We start from the raw sequence: 19,294 nt of genomic DNA on the forward strand, positions 1-19,294 counted from the left end.
GTAACACAACTGTGGCAACACCAGATCCTTAACCCACTGAGTGAGGGCAGGAATTGAACCTGAATCCTCACATAGACAACGTTGAGTCCTTAATCTGCTGACTCACAATGGGAACCTTAGATTTCTGTGTTTAGAATTTTAAATCATTCTAGGAGATCCCGTTGTGGCTCAGCGGAAACGAATCTGATTGGTATCCACGGGGATGTGAGTTTGATCCCTGGCCTCCAGCATTGCTGTGAGCTGTGGTGTAGGTTGCATATGCGGCTCAGATCTGGTGTTGCTGTGGCTGTTGTGTGGGCCGGTGGCTGCAGCTCTAATTCAATCCCTAGCTTGGGACCCTCCATAAACTGCAGATTTGGCCCTAAAAAGACAAAATAATAATAATAATAATAATTCTAAATCTTTCTAGATCCTGGTTCTTTGCATGTGACCTGTTTTTCTCTTTGGAACCTCTTATGATTTTTTTTTTTTTTTGGTCTCCCATGTTGTACAATATCATGATACATATCTTGGTGTGGGTTTATTTTTACTCGTTGTTCTGGGTTTTACCATCTAGAAATCTGTGTTCTGGAGTTCTGGGACATTTCCTGGAATTTCATTGATGATTTCCTAACTTCTGTTCTCTCCTCTTTCTTTTATTCTCCCTGTCTCTTTCTGTACTTTCTGAGAGAGCTCTTCAGCTTTATCTTTTATTTTTTGTTGATGCTATAATTTTTAATTTCTAAGAGCTCTTTCTAGTTCTTGAACTAAAATTAAGATGCTGTTTTTCTTTTAATGGTTCAGTTATTTTCTGTGATTTCTCTGAGGATATTAATCACAGTTTTGGTGAAGTTTCTTCTCTCTACATTAATTTTATTTGCTCAAAATTACATTTCTCTGTTTGTTTGTTTCTATATCTTCTATGTAATAGGTCTTATGTGTCTGGTTGCCATTGGTCATTTGCTCATATTTGGGAGTGGGAAAGAAAGTGCTGTCCGGAAGCCCTGAGCACATGAGTGGAAATTGTCAACTGTGAACATCATTGTCAGATAAACTGGTTGGGCTTCTTAGATGGGGAATCATTTATGTTACTATCCTTAGGTCTTTTAGAGAGATCAAATTTTACATAAAGGATCTTCCGGTCTCCTCACGGGAGGATGAAGATCCCAGCCATCAGCATACTGGGAACCAAGTGGGGGGAGAGGGCTTGGGTATCAACATCCAATATCTATTATTATTTAGTGCCCCGTTTTCAGTTCTGTAGCCTAGGCCTCACTTTGCGCCTGGTGTCTCCTGGTGCAGAAAATCAATCTTTGCTTTTGGGTTGAAGGGAGCTTTGAGTGCAGGGCAGAGGATGTGGCATTCTGGCTGCTTCTTTAAAAAGATTCTGTGTGCCCCAACTTTCTGGGCCTTTTGAGTATTTTGAAGTGTAAGTTAGCTAGCAGCTTAATATTCAGGATTTTTTTTTCTGGTCTTTTTTTCCCATTCCTACATCTGCTTTTCATCTTCTAGGTCTAGAAATAGCTTCTGTCACATATGATCACATCCTTTTGGTCAAAGCATAGTCATATGGTCCCAACCTCTCTGCAAGAGATGCTAGGATACTTAGTCTTCCAGTGTGAAAGAAGAGAAATCAGTGTGATGAACACAAAATATTGTTTCTGCCCCAATGCTTTTAATAAATAACCATTTATTCTTATTTTAGAGGGATTAGGAGGAGACTAATAGTAGACTAATGTGTTCAGGTGACTGTATCTAGGAGTCTGTCTGTATTTTTTTATGCACCAAAGAAAGTTTAGTCATCATTTATTGTTGAGGACATATGAAAAAATGGGGGCAGTTCTTAATATATGGTCCTAAAAATAAAGACAATAGAGAATACTGCAGCAAGTGTTCTGGATTCAAATAATGTGATTTCATGCCCAGACTCCATCAATTTCTAGCTGTGTGACATTGGCCAAGGTAGCCTGTGTGTGCCTCAGTGTCCTCATCTGTAAATGGGTGATACCAATAGTACTTGCCCCATTGTAGTACTGTAAGGAATAAATTAGTCAATGCTTGTACCATAGTAAGTGCCATATTAATTGCTATCATTATATGTTAGTTTTACTATTGTTATCACTATTAGTTTTGTTCTTAATGTGTGGAGACTATTCATTTTGGAATCACGCTGTAGCTAATCTGCATGGTTATGTAATGCAGAATATTCAGTAATTGATTTCACAAACGAAGCTGATTCATTGCTCTCAGGCAAATCAAGGAAGAAGAAGTACGATTCTACAGCACTGCTGGGCAGCCAGTGGTGGCGATGTCTTCACAGGCTGAGAGCTGCTCAGGAGCTTTGGGTTTGCAGTTAGCTTAATGTGCAGATGGCATTGTTCCCATGCCAATGCTGAAGTGCGAGGGAGCTGCAGAGTGTTTATAGCTTGTGTATAACAAGAGGCCAAGGATGACTACATCTGCCATCAGAACTGGCTGCATGATGCAGGGAAGGAGTCATGGGCCTGGGCATCTGCAGAGCTGGACTCCAGTTCCCTTTCATCTGAACATCAGCAGGGGCTTCTCACTCATAACAGTCCTAGACACTTATGGCTCTGCCTAGCTTTAAAATTTTACAACAAGAAATCTTATGGACATGGTTACAACCTTGAAAATCTGCTAGCAATGGCCTGTCCATGACTGTAGACCTGGGGGCCTGATGTTCACAGTTCTTGCACGCACTTGGGCGGACTACACATTGTACCTTTCCTGCTTATGATTATGGTCCTGGAACAAAGAACACTGTACTCTCGTCATCATCTTCTTCTCTTTTTTTTTTGTCTGCACTCACAACATGTAGACGTTCCCATTCCAGGGATTGAACTCACGCCACAGCAGTGACACCAGATGCTTAATCACTAGGCTGCCAGGGAACTCCAGCATCCTCATCTTCTTCCCACTCTCTCATTTATTACCTACATGAAAGGAGCTGAAGAAATCACTCTCTCCTATGAGTTGACACCAGAACGCTACTTAGGAACTAGACCGTCTTTGTAAAAATACCCTGCAAAGCTGCTTGGGGGAAATGAGCCCTTCAGGGCCAGGGCCAAAGTGCCAGCGATCAGGGACATGCTGCTCTGCTTGAAAGAAGATTTTGTTTTACTTTTAGAGGGGAGTATAAAGAAGAAAATATTGGGAGGAGAGGAGGCGAAGTCTGGGAGATAGTGTGACAGTAGGGAGGTCACAGGTGAAGAATCCATGGGAAGTCCCCTGCGTGAAACAGCCAAAGGATGTCAACGCTGGAGATGCCTGCTGTGTGATTAGAAGTTGTGTGCATTATTGGGAATGAAACTTCTCTTCCATTCCTGTCTACATTTTTAGAAAAGACTCCTATGTCTGTTAAATGCTCTATGTAAGTGAATTTTATCTTTTTTTTTTTTTTTTTTTTTTTTTGCTATTTCTTTGGGCCGCTCCCGCGGCATATGGAGGTTCCCAGGCTAGGGGTCGAATCAGAGCTGTAGCCACTGCCCTATGCCAGAGCCACAGCAACGCGGGATCCGAGCCGCGTCTGCAACCTACACCACAGCTCATGGCAACGCCGGATCGTTAACCCACTGAGCAAGGGCAGGGACCGAACCCGCAACCTCATGGTTCCTAGTCGGATTCGTTAACTACTGCGCCATGACAGGAACTGCCTGAATTTTATTTTTTATTTTGAAATTGTGGAAAGGCTGAATTTTATATTTTACCTTCTGTAATGAGAAAGAGAAATAACAAAGAAATCTGGAACCAAAGGCAGGGGTGGCCAAGAGAACTTACATCTTTTGGGAATTTACAGAAATCCTGGGGCAGGTGTAGAATTTGCATATCTGTGGTCACCAGAAGGAAATGTTAGTGTCTACTTTGGTGAACTTTCAAGGGGATAAGGAGGTAGAGTTTGTGTCTGGTTGTTAATGTGACTTTGGCTAATGGTGATTGGCCTGGGACTCAACTTCACTTCTGTAAGTCAGTGGATATTTACTGAATGCTTACCACATGTCAAGCATTTTTTTCTGGTGTTGGGACACAGGGGCAAAGAAGACGAAAACCTCTGGAAACTTCATAATTAGAAGTTGAGGTTTGAAACCATTTTCTCCCATTCTGTAAGTTGTCTTCAAAAAAGCCAATTGAAAAATGGGCAAAAAGACCTGAAGAGACATTTCTCCAAGGAAGATATGCAGATGGCCAACAAGCACTTCTCCAAGGAAGATATACAGATGGCCAACAAGCACTTGAAACATCACTGATTATTAGAGAAATGCAAATCAAAACTACCATGAGATACCACCTTACACCAGTCAGAATGGCCATCATTAATGAGTTCACAAAAAACAAGTGCTGGAGGGTGTGTGGAGAAAAGGGAACCCTCCTGCACTGTTGGTGGGAATGTAAGCTGGTACAACCACTATGGAGAACAGTATGGAGGTATCTTAGAAAACTGTACATAGAACCACAATATGACCCAGCAATCCCACTGTTAGGCATATATCCGGACAAAACTCTACTTAAAAGGACACATGCACCCGCATATTCATTGCAGCACTATTCACAACAGTCAAGACATGGAATCAACCCAAATGTCCACTGATAGAAGATTGGATCAGGAAGATGTGGTATATATACACAATGGAATACTACTCAGCCATAAAAAAGAACAAAATAATGCCATTTGCGGCAACTTGGATGGAACTAGAGACTCTCATACTGAGTTAAGTAAGTCAGAAAGAGAAAGACAAATAACATATGATATTACATATCTGAAATCTAATATATGGCACAAAGGAACCTTTCCACAGAAAAGAAAATCATGGACTTGGAGAATAGACTTGTGGTTGCCAAGGGGGAAGGGGAGGGAGTGGGAGGGACTGGGAACTTGAGGTAAATAGATGCAGAATGTTGCCTTTGGGATGGATTAGAAATGGGTTTCTGCTGTGTAGCACTGGGAACTCTGTCTAGTCACTTATGATGGAACGTGTAATGTGAGAAAAAAGAATGTATACATGTATGTATAACTGGGTCACCATGCTGTACAGTAGAAAAAAAAATATATAAATACATGATAAAAAAAAGAAGTTGGGGTTTATAATCAGGGTGCTCTCACTTTCCAGTTGGCCTGGACATTGGTGGTTCATTCTATTTGTTCTGGCATAATTATCAATACTGCTCACTTTCATGCCCCAGAAAGTCCTAGTGTGGAGATAAATTATTTCGGAACAATTCTACAGAATCGTTGTAAAGATTAGATGATAAAATTTATGTAAAAATGCTTTGTGAATTGTAAAACATTAAAAAAATAAAAGGATTAAGAGATTTCAGTTCTTTTATTGCATTCTCTGATTAGAGATAAACAGAAATGTCCAAAATTGCTATCTACCTTGATCTCTGTTACAGCTCTGAGATCTATTTGGATTTGCAAAAAAAATTTAACTTGCCAGAAAACTGATTTATTTTTAAGGCCGCTTAGCATGTGCTCAATCATTTTCAAGACTAAATTTCTGGAGTCTCATTGTGGCTCAGTGGTTAACAAACCCAACTAGTATCCATGAGGATGCAGGTTCGATTCCTGGCCTCATTCAGTGGGTTAAGGATGTGGCATTGCTGCAAGCTATGGTATAGGTCATAAAGGCAGTTCAGATCTGGTATTGCTGTGGCTGTGGCATAGGCCTGGGAACTTCCATATGCCACAGGTATGGCCCTAAAAAAAGAAAAGAAAAAAAAAAAGACTAAATTTCTTTTTGTGGTTTGTTCTGGTTCTTCACATGTATGCCAGAGGGGGGGTGGTGTTGTTTTCAAATTTGTGTATCCTTTCAAATTTAACTTTTTTTTTCTTTTTCTTATGTGGGTTGATATAAGGGATGCAAAGGATGGTTACAATGCAAGCTCTTTGAGGGCAGGCACTGTGTCTTCTTCATGGTAAATACTGAACATTTAGTGACTTTATACTCTTTACCTTCTAAAAATGGCTTTAAAAATTCCCAGGGAATTAGGATATCTTCCTTGTCCAAAATCCATCAGAATCAAAAAATGTTAAATTTGGAGTTGCCACTGTGGTGAAATGAGTTAAGGATGCAGCATTGCTGCAGCTGTGGCATAGTTCACAGCTTCAGCTCTGATTTGATCTCTGGCCCGGGAACTTCCATATGCCACAGGCTTGGCTGAACAAAGAAAAAAAATTTTAAACTTGAAAGGACACATAAATTTGAAAACAACAACATCCTCGAGCATACATGTGAAGAACCAGAAAATCGGAGAACCCTGTAAGTATGAAATGAGGGATGAGATCAGCTCCACTGAAGCCTCAGAGTTATGGATTCCCAACAAAAAAGAGGGCGGGGGCTGGGGGGGGGGGGCGTTCCATAGCCAGAAAGTGGACAAGGAAAGAGTACTAGGAAGTAGATATCTTGATCTGTTATCACTCAGATAACCCTGGAGCCACAGGGGCAAATGCTTGAAATTTCTGTGGCAGTGTAGAGCCAAAAAATCCAGGATGCTCCAAAGACTTATACATGTGATGTAAAGACAGCTGAGTAGAGGTACCACCTCACACCAGCCAGAATGGTCCTCATTAACAAGCCAACAAATAACAAATGCTGGAAAGGGTGTGGAGAAAAGGGCACCCTCCTTCACTGTTGGTGGGAATGTAAATTGATACAACCACTATGGAAAACAGTATAGAGGTACCTCAGAAAATTATATATAGAACTACTACATGACCCAGCAATCCCACTCCTGGGCATATATCCAGACAAAACTTTCATTGAAAAAGATACATGCACCCCCACAATGTTCATTGCAGCACTATTCACAATAGCCAAGACATGGAAACAACCTAAATGTCCACCGAAAGATAAATGGATTAAGAGAATGTGACACACACACATATATATAGTGGAATACTACTCAGCCACAAAAAGATAAACTAATGCCATTTGCAGCAACATGTATGGAACTAGAGACTCTAATACTGAGTGAAGTAAGCCAGAAAGAAAAAGACAAATACCATTTAATATCACTTATTTGTGGAATCTAAAATATAGCACAGATGATTTTATCTACAAAACAGAAATAGTTCACAGTCAAGGAGAGCAGATTTGTGGTTCCCATGGGGAGAGGGGATGGAGTGGGATAGATGAACAGTTTGAGGTTTTTGGATGCAAACTGCTACATTTGGAATGGCTGGGCCATGGAGCCCTACTGTTCAGCACAGGGAACTGTATGTGGTTGGGTCACTTTGCTGTACAACAGAAACTGAAGAAACAGTGTAAATCAACTATATGTTAATTTAAAAAAAAGAAAGAAGAGAAAACTGAGTCGCCAGAATGAGGCAACTGGAATTAAAGCTTTGGCTCTGCCACTGAATTGACTAATGGTCTTGAACAATTTTTAGACTCTTTGGCTTCAATTTTCAAGTCTGTAAAATGCAGGGAGTAGCAAGGTGAAAGGGGGTATTATGGTTTCAGGATGGTTTTAGGATGAAGTAGTAATAAGAGACCAGTGGGAGACACAGAACTGGGGGACCCATGTTGAGATTCTTTTTTTGTTTGTTTTTTTGTCCTTTTAGGGATCCAAGTCATGTCTGCAATCTACACCACAGCTCACGGCAACACCAGATCCTCAACCCACTGAGCAAGGCCAGGGATCGAACCCACAACCTCATGGTTCCTAGTCAGATTCGTTAATCACTGAGCCATGACAGGAACTCCCTATGTCGGGGTTCTAATGCTCATGGCCAACCTGTTCTATGACTTCTAAGTTAAAGATTTGTCTAAAAAGGAAAAATGAACCATCAGGAAACAAATGCATTTGGGGGAGCTTGATTTACAATCAAAAGATACAAATAAGATTAAAAGTGGTCTCATGCAGAGAAGGGCTTAATAATACTTTGGTAAAGAATCTGCATTGTAAAAATTATCAGGTGAATTTCATTTTTAACTGAAATATTTCACTGCTCTCCCACAGCTTACCTCCTGTGTCCTTTTAAGCCTAAAATCAATAGGCCATACATTTTGACTTTGGAGATCTCTTTTGGACAAAATTTCATCTATTTCTATTGCATAACATTTAACAACGATGATAACTTTGCATCACTTGTAAGTGATGAAAGTGTCAACATGAATGGCCATAATAAGTCTATCTAAACAGTTTTTGGGTAAGAAAATAATATTAAAAGAAAAGCAGTCATGTATGTGTTGTATTAAGCTGCCTATACACATAAAAAAGGTGGGAAAGATGTAACACATAAATAGAATTTTTTTTTTTTTGAAGCAGGGCTATAGTGAAACCTATTCATGAATCATCCAAGTTTAAGCAAAGGTAGCTTCTCAATAAGCTGAGTTAGTTACTTATGAAATGTATTTGGTGCATAGAACTATTGGATATAAATTACTTTAGAATATATGCCAAAGTTTTACTAGGGGTTAATAAAACTGTTTTAAAATAAGATGAGTTATTTAGCTGATATCAGTACTAGTATGTGACAATAAGACTTCATTTTCTGATTAATAGAGTTTGGAGGGGCATGCATTAAGGAGTAGTTTCAAAATATTAGATTTTATCCACTTTTACTTCAAAGTTAGTTTTTTAAAAGATAAAATTTTAAAAGAAAATGGCTCAGAAAACTGACTTTCATTGTTTATATGTTCAAATCAAAAGCATTCTAACTAGAGATTTTTATAAAGTTAGAACATATTGACTATTTCTTTTGGCATTTGAACTTTAAACACTTTTCTTTATAGTTTGAACAAATTAATGGTCAATTTACATCTTTTTTTTTTGTGGGGTGGCAGGGTTGGGGGGCATGCCCACAGCATATGGAATTTTCCAGACCAGGAGTCAAATCTGCCATAGCAACAACCCAAGACACTGCAGCGACAACACTGGATCCTTAGCCTGCTGTGCCATGAAGGAACTCCTTGAACAAATTAATAAATGCATTTTTTTTTTTTAGGGCTGCACCCACAGCCTATGGAAGTTTCTAGGCCAGAGGCTGAACTGGAGCTGCAACTGCTGGCCTACACCACAGCTGCAGTAATGCCAGATCCGAGGCACATCTGCAACCTACACCACAGCTCAAGGCAATGCCGGATCTTTAACCCACTGAACAGGGCCAGGGATCAAACCTACGTTCTCATGGATACTGGTTGGGCTCTTTACCGCTGAGCCACAACAGGAACTCCATAAAAGCATATCTTAAGAAGAGGTTTTTTTTCCTCAGCTTAAGAATCTGGAATTAATTAGTTTATTAATTACCAACAAAATTAATTATGTCTGAAGAAATGAAATGTATAAAATAAAATGGTAATTATCTCTGAAATGATTGCATGAGTCCCTAGGGAAACTGATTTCCTACAAATTGTTTTCTGTTTGTTCTGCACCCATTGTAACACTTACTTAGATTCCCTGGTATATTTCTAATCATTTCTTAGATCAATAATGATCAGCTATTATCCATGCTTATGTGATTTATATAAATTATTTATATTAAATACTGCCTGTTCTGTCTGTGCATGTTACAGTATTTTGATTATATATATACTTGACATGTACAGTTAATTCCGTAAGATGCTTTCTCCTCTTTTGCCACTTTGACATGAAAGAAGTGTGAAGTTGACTACAGGATGTCTCCTGCTCAGATCCATAATATATGGTAGAGTAGCTTTCTTATTTTTCCCTTAACACTTAAAAAGAAAACAACAACAAACTAAAGTCTACACTTTCTTAAAGATTTTTCTGGAGTTCCCATCATGGTGCAATGGAAATGAGTCTGACTGGGAGCCATGAGGTTGTGGGTTTGATCCCTGGCCTCACTCAGTGGGTTAAGGATCTGGTGTTTCCATGAGCTGTGGTGTGGGTCACAGACACGGCTCAGATCTGGTGTTGCTGTGGCTGTGGTGTAGGCTGGTGGCTACAGCTCCGATTAGACCCCTGGCCTGGGAACCCTCCATATGCCATGGGTGTGGCCCTCAAAAAAACAAAAAGACAAAAAAAATTTTTTTTTCTAGCTTTAACCTAATTCTCTTGATCCTACTCCAGAAGACAAAGAGGAAGTCACATTGAGATGGTAGGAGGGGTGACTATATGATATATGCAACCCCATACCCACTGGGTGGGTGGCCCACAGACTGGAAAGTAACTATATCACAGAGGCTCACCCATGGGAGTGAGAGTTCTGAGCCCCACATCAGGTTCCCATGCCTGGGGATCTGGCATTGGGAGGAGGAACTCCCAGAGCATGTGGCATTGAGGGCCAGTAAGGCTTTTGCACAGTAACTTCACAGGACTGGAGGAAATGGAAACAGCATTCCTGAAAGGTGCACACAAGCTTTCATGTGCACTGGGTCCCAGAGCAGAGCAGAGACTCCATAGGAATCTGGGTGAGACCTGTCTGTGGTTCTTGGAGGATCTCCTGGGAAAACAGGGGGTGACCGTGGCTCACTGTGGGAGAAGGACATTGGAGGCAAAGGTCTCAGGAATAATCATCAGCATGAACTCTTCTTGAGGTGGCCATTTTGGGAATATCTGGCCCAACCCATCAGGGCTGAGAAGCCCCAGGCTAAACAGAAAACTAGGTGGGAACACAGACCTACCCATCAGCAAACAGGCTGCCTAAAGACACCCAGGCAGGAAGCCACCTCTAATCATTCACACACAAATATGCTACCAAGGCCAGAAATCATGAGAAGAGGAGGGTACAAATGAAGGATACTGGAGATACATTTGCAATTAAAAGACCAGCAACTTAAAAACAATCTTGTGTGTGTGTGTGTGTGTGGAGAGAGAGAGAGAGAGAGAGAGAGAGAGAGAGAGAGAGAGAGACTCCTATATCAAAACTTCATGGTAGTTGCAAACCAAAAATCTGTAATAGATAACATACACAAATAAGAAAAAGCAATCCAAACACAACACTAAAGATAATCAACAAACCAAAAGAGAACAAGAGAAGGGAAGAAAAAAGACCAATGAAAACAAATCCAAGACAATTAATAAAATGGCAATAAGAGCACACATATCAATAATTACCTTAAATGTACATGGACCAAATGCCCCAAACAAAAGACATAGACTAGCTGAATGGATACAAAAACAAGACCCATATATATTCTGTCTTCAAGAGATTCAGTTCAATTCTAGGTACACATACAAATTAAAAGTGATAGGATGGAAGAAAATATTCCATGCAAATGGTAATCAAAAGAAAGCCAGAGGAGCAATACTTATATCAGAAAAAATAGACCTTAAAATAAAGAATGTTATGAGACAAAGAAAGACATTACACAATGATCAAAGGATCAATACAAGAAGAACATATAACAAATATGAATACACATGCACCCAACATAGGATCACCTCAATACATAAGGTAACTGCTAACAACCTTAAAAGGAGAAATTGACAATAACACAATAATAGTGGGGGACTTTACACCCCACTTACAGCAATATACAGATCATCCAAAGAGAAAATTAACAAGGAAACACAGGCCTTAACTGGTGCATTAGACCAGATGGACTTAATATATTTATAGCACACTCAATCCAAAAGCAGCAGAATACACATTCTTCTCAAGTGCACACAGAACATTCACTAGGATAGATTACATTCTGGGCCACAAATCAAGCCTCAGTAAATTTAAGAAAATTGAAATCATATCAAGCATCTTTTTCAACAACAAAGCTATATGAATGGAAATTAACACAAGAAAAAAAACTACAAAAACCACAAACACGTGGAGACCAAACAACATACTACTAAACGACCAAAGGATCACTGAAGAAATCAAAGAGGAAATTTAAAAATACCTAGAAGCAAATGATAACAAAGACACCATAATCTAAAACCTATGGGATGCAGCAAAAGCAGCTCTAAGAGGGAAGCCTACCTCAGAAAACAAGAAAAATCTCAAATAAACAACCTAACTTTACATCTAAAGCAATAGAGAAAGAAGAACAAACAAAACCCAAAGTTAGCAGAAGGAAAGAAATCATAAAGATCAGAGCAGAAATAAATGAAACAGAAATGAAGAAAACCATAGAAAAGATCAATGAAACTAAAAGCTGGTTCTTTGAAAAGATCAACAAAATTGATAAACCCTTAGCCCAACTTATCAAGAAAAAAAGGACTCAAATCAGTCAAATTAGAAATGAAAAAGGAGAGGTTACAATAGACATCACAGAAATACAAAGGATCATAAGAGACTACTACAAGCAACTATATGCCAATAAAATGGACAGCCTTGAAGAAATGGACAAATGCTGAGGAAAGTACCATCTTCCAAGACTAAACCAAGATGAAATAGAGAAGATGAATGGGCCAATCACAAGTACTGAAATTGAAACTGTTATTAAAAAACTTCCAAAAAACAAAAGTCCAGGACCAGATGGCTTCACAGGCAAATTCTATCAAAAATTTAGAGAAGAGTTAACCTCTATCCTTCTGAAGCTATTTCAAGAAATTGCAGAGAAAGGAGCACTCCTATACTCATTCTATGAGGCCACCATCACTCTGATACCAAAACGAGACAAAGATACTACAAAAAAAGAAAATTACAGGCCAATATCACTGAGGAACGTAGATACAAAAATCCTCAAAAAAATACTAGCAAAGAGAATCCAGCAATACTTTAATAGGATCATACACCATGATCAAGTGGGATTTATCTCAGGGATGCAAGGATTTTTCAATATCTCCAAATCAATCAGTGTGATATACCACAGTAATAAAGTGAGGAATAAAAACCATGTTATCCTCTCAGTAGATGCAGAAAAAGCTTTTGACAAAAATCCAAAACCCATTTATGATGAAAACCCTCCAGAAAGTGGGCATAGAGGGAACCTACCTCTCCATAATAAAGACCATATACAACAAACCCACAGCTAACATAATTATCAATGGTGAAAAGCTGAAATAATTCCTGCTAAGATTAGAACAAGACAAGGATGTCTGCTCTCACCACTACTATTCCACATAGTTTTGGAAGTCCTAGCCACAGCAACCAGGGAAGAAAAAGAAATAAAAAGAATCCAAATTGGAAAGAAAGAAATAAAACCATCACTGTTGTGAAAATAGTGATATTTCTTTGCCAATTTGAAAATCTAAATTGGAAAGGAAGAAGTAAAACTATCACTTATAGAAAATCCTAAAGATGCTACCAGAAAACTGTTAGAGTTCATCAATGAATTTGGTAAAGTTGCAGGATATAAAATTAATACACATAAATTGACTGCATTTCTATTTACTAAAATGAAAAATAAGAAAGAGAAATTAGGGAAACAATCCCATTTACCATCACATTAAAAAGAATAAAATACCTAGGAATAGACCTACCTAAAGAGACAAAAGACCTATACTCTGAAAACTATAAGATGCTGATGAAAGAAATCAAATATGACACAAACAGGTGGAAAGATATACCATGCTCTTGGATTGGAAAAATCAGTATTGTCAAAATGGCTATATTACCAAAGGCAATCTACAGATTCAATGCAATCCCTATCAAATTTCCAATGGCATTTTCCACAGAACTCAAACAAAATATTTTAAATTCTGGAAGCACAAAGACCCAGAATAGCCAAAGCCACTTTGAGAAAGAAAAATGGAGCTGGAGGAATCAGGCTCCCTGACTCTAGACTATACTACAAAGCTACAGTCATCAAAACAGTAATGGTAATTGCACAAAAACAGAAATATGGATCCATGGAACAGGATAGAAAGCCCAGAATTAAACCAATGCACCAATGGTCAACTTATCTGTTACAAAGGTGGCAGGAATATACAACAGAGAAAAGACATTCCCTTCAATAAATGGTGCTGGGAAAACTGGACAGCTATATGCAAAATAATGAAATTAGAACACTTCCTAACAACTATACACAAAAATAAACTCAAAATGGGTTAAAGATCTAAATATAAAACTGGATCCCATAAAACTCTTAGAGAAAAACAGAGGCTGAACACTCTCTGACATAAACCACAGCAGTATCTTCTCAGATCCACCTCCTAGAGTAATGTTAATAAAAATAAGCAAATGGGACCTAATTAAACTTAAAAGTTTTTTGCACTGCTAAGGAAACCCTAAACAAAACAAAAAGACAACCCACAGAATGGGAGAAAATATTTTCAAATGAAGCAACTGACAAGGATTAATCTCCAAAATATATAAACCCCTCTTGCAGTTCAATACCAAAAAACAAAAAAACCCATCAAAAAATGGGCAGAACACCTAAACAGACAATTCTCCAAAGAAGACATACAGATGGAAAAAACCCCACATGGAAACATGTTCAACATCACTAATTATTAGAGAAATGTAAATCAAACTACTATGAGGTACCACCTAACACCAGCCAGAATGGCCATCATCAAAAAGTCGACAAAGTATAAATGCTGGAGAGGGTGTGGAGAAAAGGGAACCCTCTTACAATGTTGGTGGGAGTGTAAATTGGTGCAACCACTATGGAAAGAAATACGGAGATTCCTCAGAAAACTAAAAATAGAATTACCATTTGATCCAGTAATCCCACTCCTGGGCATCTATCCAGAGAAAACCATGACTCAAAAAGGTACATGTACTCCAATGTTCATTGCAGCACTACATACAATAGCCAAGACATGGAAGCAACATAAATACCATCAACAGAGGAGTGGATAAAAAAGATGTGATATATACATAATGGAATATTACTCAGCCATGAGAAGAAATGAAATAGTGGCATTTGCAGCAACATGGATAGACCCAGAAATTAGCATGCTAAGTGAAGTTAGTCAGACAGTGAGATGCCAGCGTCATATGCTATCACGTATATGCGGAATCTAAAAAAAGGATACAATAAATTTCTTTGCAGTACAGAAAATGACTTACAGACTTTGAAAAACTTATGGTTACCAAAGGAGACATGTTCGGGGGGTGGGGGAGGAATGGGCTGGAAGTTTAGAATGGAAATGTAAAATTGGGTTGTGATGATGGTTGTACAATTATATATAATAAAATTCACTGAGTTAAAAAAAGATGAAATAAAAAGTAAAAAACAAACAAAAAGCAGAGAAAACCTAATGCTTTTTTCTGCTGAAGAATCTCATTCACAACACCACATAACATTTATACATGTTTCCTTAGGCTCCTCAGAGCTCTGACTACCCTTGTATTTTGTGATCTCGACAGTTTTGAGGTGGAATATATTATTTTTGCACTCTCATTTAGCTCTTTTCAAATGCTTTCCAGAAAAATAACCAAGGAATAAAAGTTACTCTTTCTTCATGCTACAGATGAACTTTACTAATGAGGCTTAAACCCAAAGAAAAAGAATTCTCCTCAATTAGAGGATGGCAATCATCACATATTACACTTCAGTGCATGTACAGGAATGAGAGTATATACACCCACAAGATTTGACTCCCAGGGTACATGAGAAAAGATGAAAAGCATTGGGAGCAATTTTATGCACAGAAGAGGTCAAGGGAACGCTTACAATAACATCTTCTATTATGAGTAGATGTTTTCTGGCTTCACTGAACTTAGAGTATGAGGTATGCAGATAGGATAAGGTGGCCATCAGTTCAGGTTGCTAAGCAATGGACAATTTATTAAGGTAAGTTTGGGGCCCTTCCCAGTGGAAATCTCTGGCTGCCCTGATTTAGGCAGGACCTGCCTGAGATACAGAAGCAGAAGAATGAGGGGACCTCTTGAGATTCTTAAGTTGCTCTTCCCATAGAACCCCTAAAGGAGTCTAAGTCCAGAAGTACTGATGGTGTCACATCTCCTTTGAGTAGAATGGCCTAATTAAGCAAATAAAAATATAGGACTCCCAGTTAAGTTTGAATTTCAGATAAATTATAAACATTTTATTTTTAGTATGTCCCATGCAATATTTGAGAAATGCTTACACTAAAATTTTATTTGTGGCTAATCTGAATATTCTTCCTCCTGTATTTTCCCGGCAATTCTATTCTGCATCACTTCTTTGTGTTCCCCCGGGTGTGTGTGGTGGCAGAGTGGGAAAAAGCAGAGAAGGATGTAGGGTGTACAGTCTCTAGTCCCAGACCACTTGTCTCAGAGAGCAGTTCTCTTATGTGAAAGACAAATGCAACATTGCCTAGTCTCAAAAGCTACCCCCAGTGTCAGCATTTGAATAAACTGGTCCTCTTAAATCTCTGGAACAACACTCTTTTTGTATCCTTTTTGCCTTCATTTCGAAGAGATAACCAATAAGTCTGTCTCCTAGAAAATAGTACTCTATAATATTACAGATCACAAAGAAAAACCCAGTGGATGAGAAACAAAGAGCAGCAAAGGTATATTTTCCCTACAGCCACTTAGTTTCCTGTGTGTCCTTTCCCTCACAGGCTCTGAATTCATGAACAAGTCCTTAGTTTCATCTCTCCTCCTCCTCCTCCCTTCTTACTTCTGGTTTTCTCAAATGATGGAAAGGATAAAAACTGAACTGTACAAAGATGCCTTACATATTAGATAATTGAAAACTATGTATAATTATAAGAAATTAAATGTTAAACCAGGTTACATGCCCAGTCATAATTAAAAAATATACAGGAAGAAAAATTTAACAAACTAAAGAATTTGAAACAGATGTAAGTATGCTCTTGACTTCCAAGAAAGTAGCAAAAATATTACATTTGATATCCTTCTCGAATCATCTGGGTCAAAATCAGAGAGCATTTAAAAGCCTGCGTAAAATAGAGTTGACACACCATAATCTTTTAATGGCATAAATTCGCATTAGCATGAACTTCTGCATAAATAATGTTCATTATAGAGATTAGAAATGTTAATTTCTGAGAGCAATCATAATTTCCTTTAATATTCTAGGGAAGTGTTTTCAAAACTGCAAGTTATGACCCATTAGTAGGTCATGAAATCAATTTAGTGGGATAAAATCAGCTTTAAAGAGAATAGGATAGATTAGAATAGAAAATAGCCAATTTCATTGCATATAGTAAATATAGATACTGTTTTATGCAGTTTAATTTTAGCTTTCTAAATACATATATGTCACTACTGGTTGTAATATAAAATGTAGTTTGATGCATAGAATGGTCAGTAAACAACTATTCTATATTTAGCAATTAAATTCTAAGACTGATCTGAAGGTGAAACACAATTGTTAAGTCTCTCAAATTGGTGAAAGAGGAAGAAAGTATCTTCAATGGAAGGTATTACGATGGCCAATATATTTTAACTGATAATTGGGCCACCTTTCCACTTGCCATGAGTTTTGGTTCAAGAAGATCAATGTGATGTTCCACTTTTTTTTTTGAAATGTCTTTTTAAAAATTTTTGTTATTATTTTATATATAATGATTTTTATTTTTTTCCACTACAGCTGGTTTACAATGTTCTATCAGTTTTCTACTATACAACATGGTGACCCAGTTACACATACATGTATACATTCCACTTTTTTTTAAATCAAGAAACAGGCATGGGAGTTCCCGTCGTGGCGCAGTGGTTAACGAATCCGACTAGGAACCATGAAGTTGTGGGTTCGATCCCTGGCCTTGCTCAGTGGGTTGAGGATCTGGTGTTGCCGTGAGCTGTGGTGTAGGCTGCAGATGTGGCTCGGATCCAGCGTTGCTGTGGCTCTGGCGTAGACTGGCAGCTACAGCTCCGATTCGACCCCTAGCCTGGGAACCTCCATATGCCGTGAAAGCAGCCCAAGAAATAGCAAAAAGACAAAAAAAAAAGAAAAAAAAAAAGAAACAGGCATGCCTTGGTGGTACACATAAGTGAGAGATAGGGGGTCAGGCTGCCTATACCAATTCCTGGCCAGCTCATCTTGGGCATGTTACTTAGTTGCTCTGAACCTCAGTATCATTATCTATAAATTGGGTTTTATAATCTGGTCATCAAACTGCTGTAGAGATTAAATAATTTTATACACAGAATGCATCTAACACAGTGTTTGGCACCTAGCAAGTTCTCATAAGGATTAGTTACCAACTATATTTCCTTATTTTTATATAGGAACAACAAATATCAGAGAATTAGTTGCCTCGAACTCTTAATTTTGTCTCTGATAGATGGAGATTGAGGACCAGAGTATGCTTTGTGGTTCAACCCATGCATAGTCCCTTAATTCTTCCACATGTACATAATTTTTAGCTCATTAGAATGAAATGCTTTAAAGGAGAGTTTCTCAACTTCAGATACACACTATACTTCATGGGATTGTGAACTTGGAATGTGATCAGGATTTTGAATAAATGTGTATATATAACTTTGGGGAATGAGTGGAGAGCCCTGAAAGTTTCTAGTATCAAAGGGGTCACATGTGGAGTTCCCGTCGTGGCTCAGTGGTTAATGAATCTGACCAGGAACCATGAGGTTGCAGGTTCGATCCCTGGCCTTGCTCAGTGGGTTAAGGATCCGGCATTGCCAGGAGCTGTGGTGTAGGTCGCAGACATGGCTCAGATCTTGTGTTGCTCTGGCTCTAGCATAGGCTAAGGCTACAACTGTGATTAGACCTCTAGCCTGGAAACCTCCATATGCTGTGGTAGCGGCCCTAGAAAAGGCAATAAGACAAAAAGGGGTCACACGTGATACAGTGAAGAGTTAGACATACTTGGATCCAAGTCCAGGCTTATTAATTAGCAGAGTAATCTTGAGAAAGTTACTTAACCTTTTGCAGCTCCATTTATCCCATTTGTAAAGTGGGGATTGGACATAGCTCTAATGTGATGTAGTTGTTGCGATAGCTAACATTTTCGGTATTTGTAAAAACCTCAGCCCTTAGCGCAGTGGCTGCCATGTGATGGGTACTCAAGAAAATACTAAGAGTGGAATAAAGGTAGGTAGACTGGAAATTAGAATATAATGGATGCTATTCAGATTTTAATTTTGGAATGCTGAGTCTATTCCTAAATCACTGGGTAATCCATTCCGTTCTTCATTTATTCCATAAAAACTGATTAAACACTATCATGTGTTAGAGATCACGAGGAGAAATCAGTAATGGACAAGACACATTCTCTGCCCTCACAGAGCTTATAGTCTAAGGGAGACTGACACATAGGCAGTGACCAGTCATATGATAAATGCTGCAAGAGGCAAAAACTGTTGGGCTCAGGGAGAATGTGGGAGGTAGCTCTAACCCAGAACAGCAGTCCACAAGCTTTGTGGTTTTGTTTTGTGTTATAGCTTCAGTTTTCACTTCAGTGCTGAACAGAGGAAATTTTCTTTTGTTTATTTTTAAATTTTTTTTTTTTTTTGTCTTTTTGCCATTTCTTAAGGCCGCTCCTATGGCATATGGAGATTCCCAGGCTAGGGGTCTAATCGGAGCTGTAGCCA

General features: G+C 38.6%; 1 protein-coding gene across 2 annotated transcripts in view; it reads right to left on the reverse strand.

Moving 5' to 3' along the window:
- The window catches only part of TRPM3 (transient receptor potential cation channel subfamily M member 3), a 529,690-nt gene that overhangs the window by 114,630 nt on the left and 395,766 nt on the right, over window positions 1–19,294 (reverse strand). The gene's annotated exons all lie outside the window — the stretch shown is intronic.

This window comes from Phacochoerus africanus, chromosome 2 (genome assembly GCF_016906955.1).
Source record: "Phacochoerus africanus isolate WHEZ1 chromosome 2, ROS_Pafr_v1, whole genome shotgun sequence".
In the NCBI taxonomy this organism is placed as follows: Eukaryota; Metazoa; Chordata; class Mammalia; order Artiodactyla; family Suidae; genus Phacochoerus; species Phacochoerus africanus.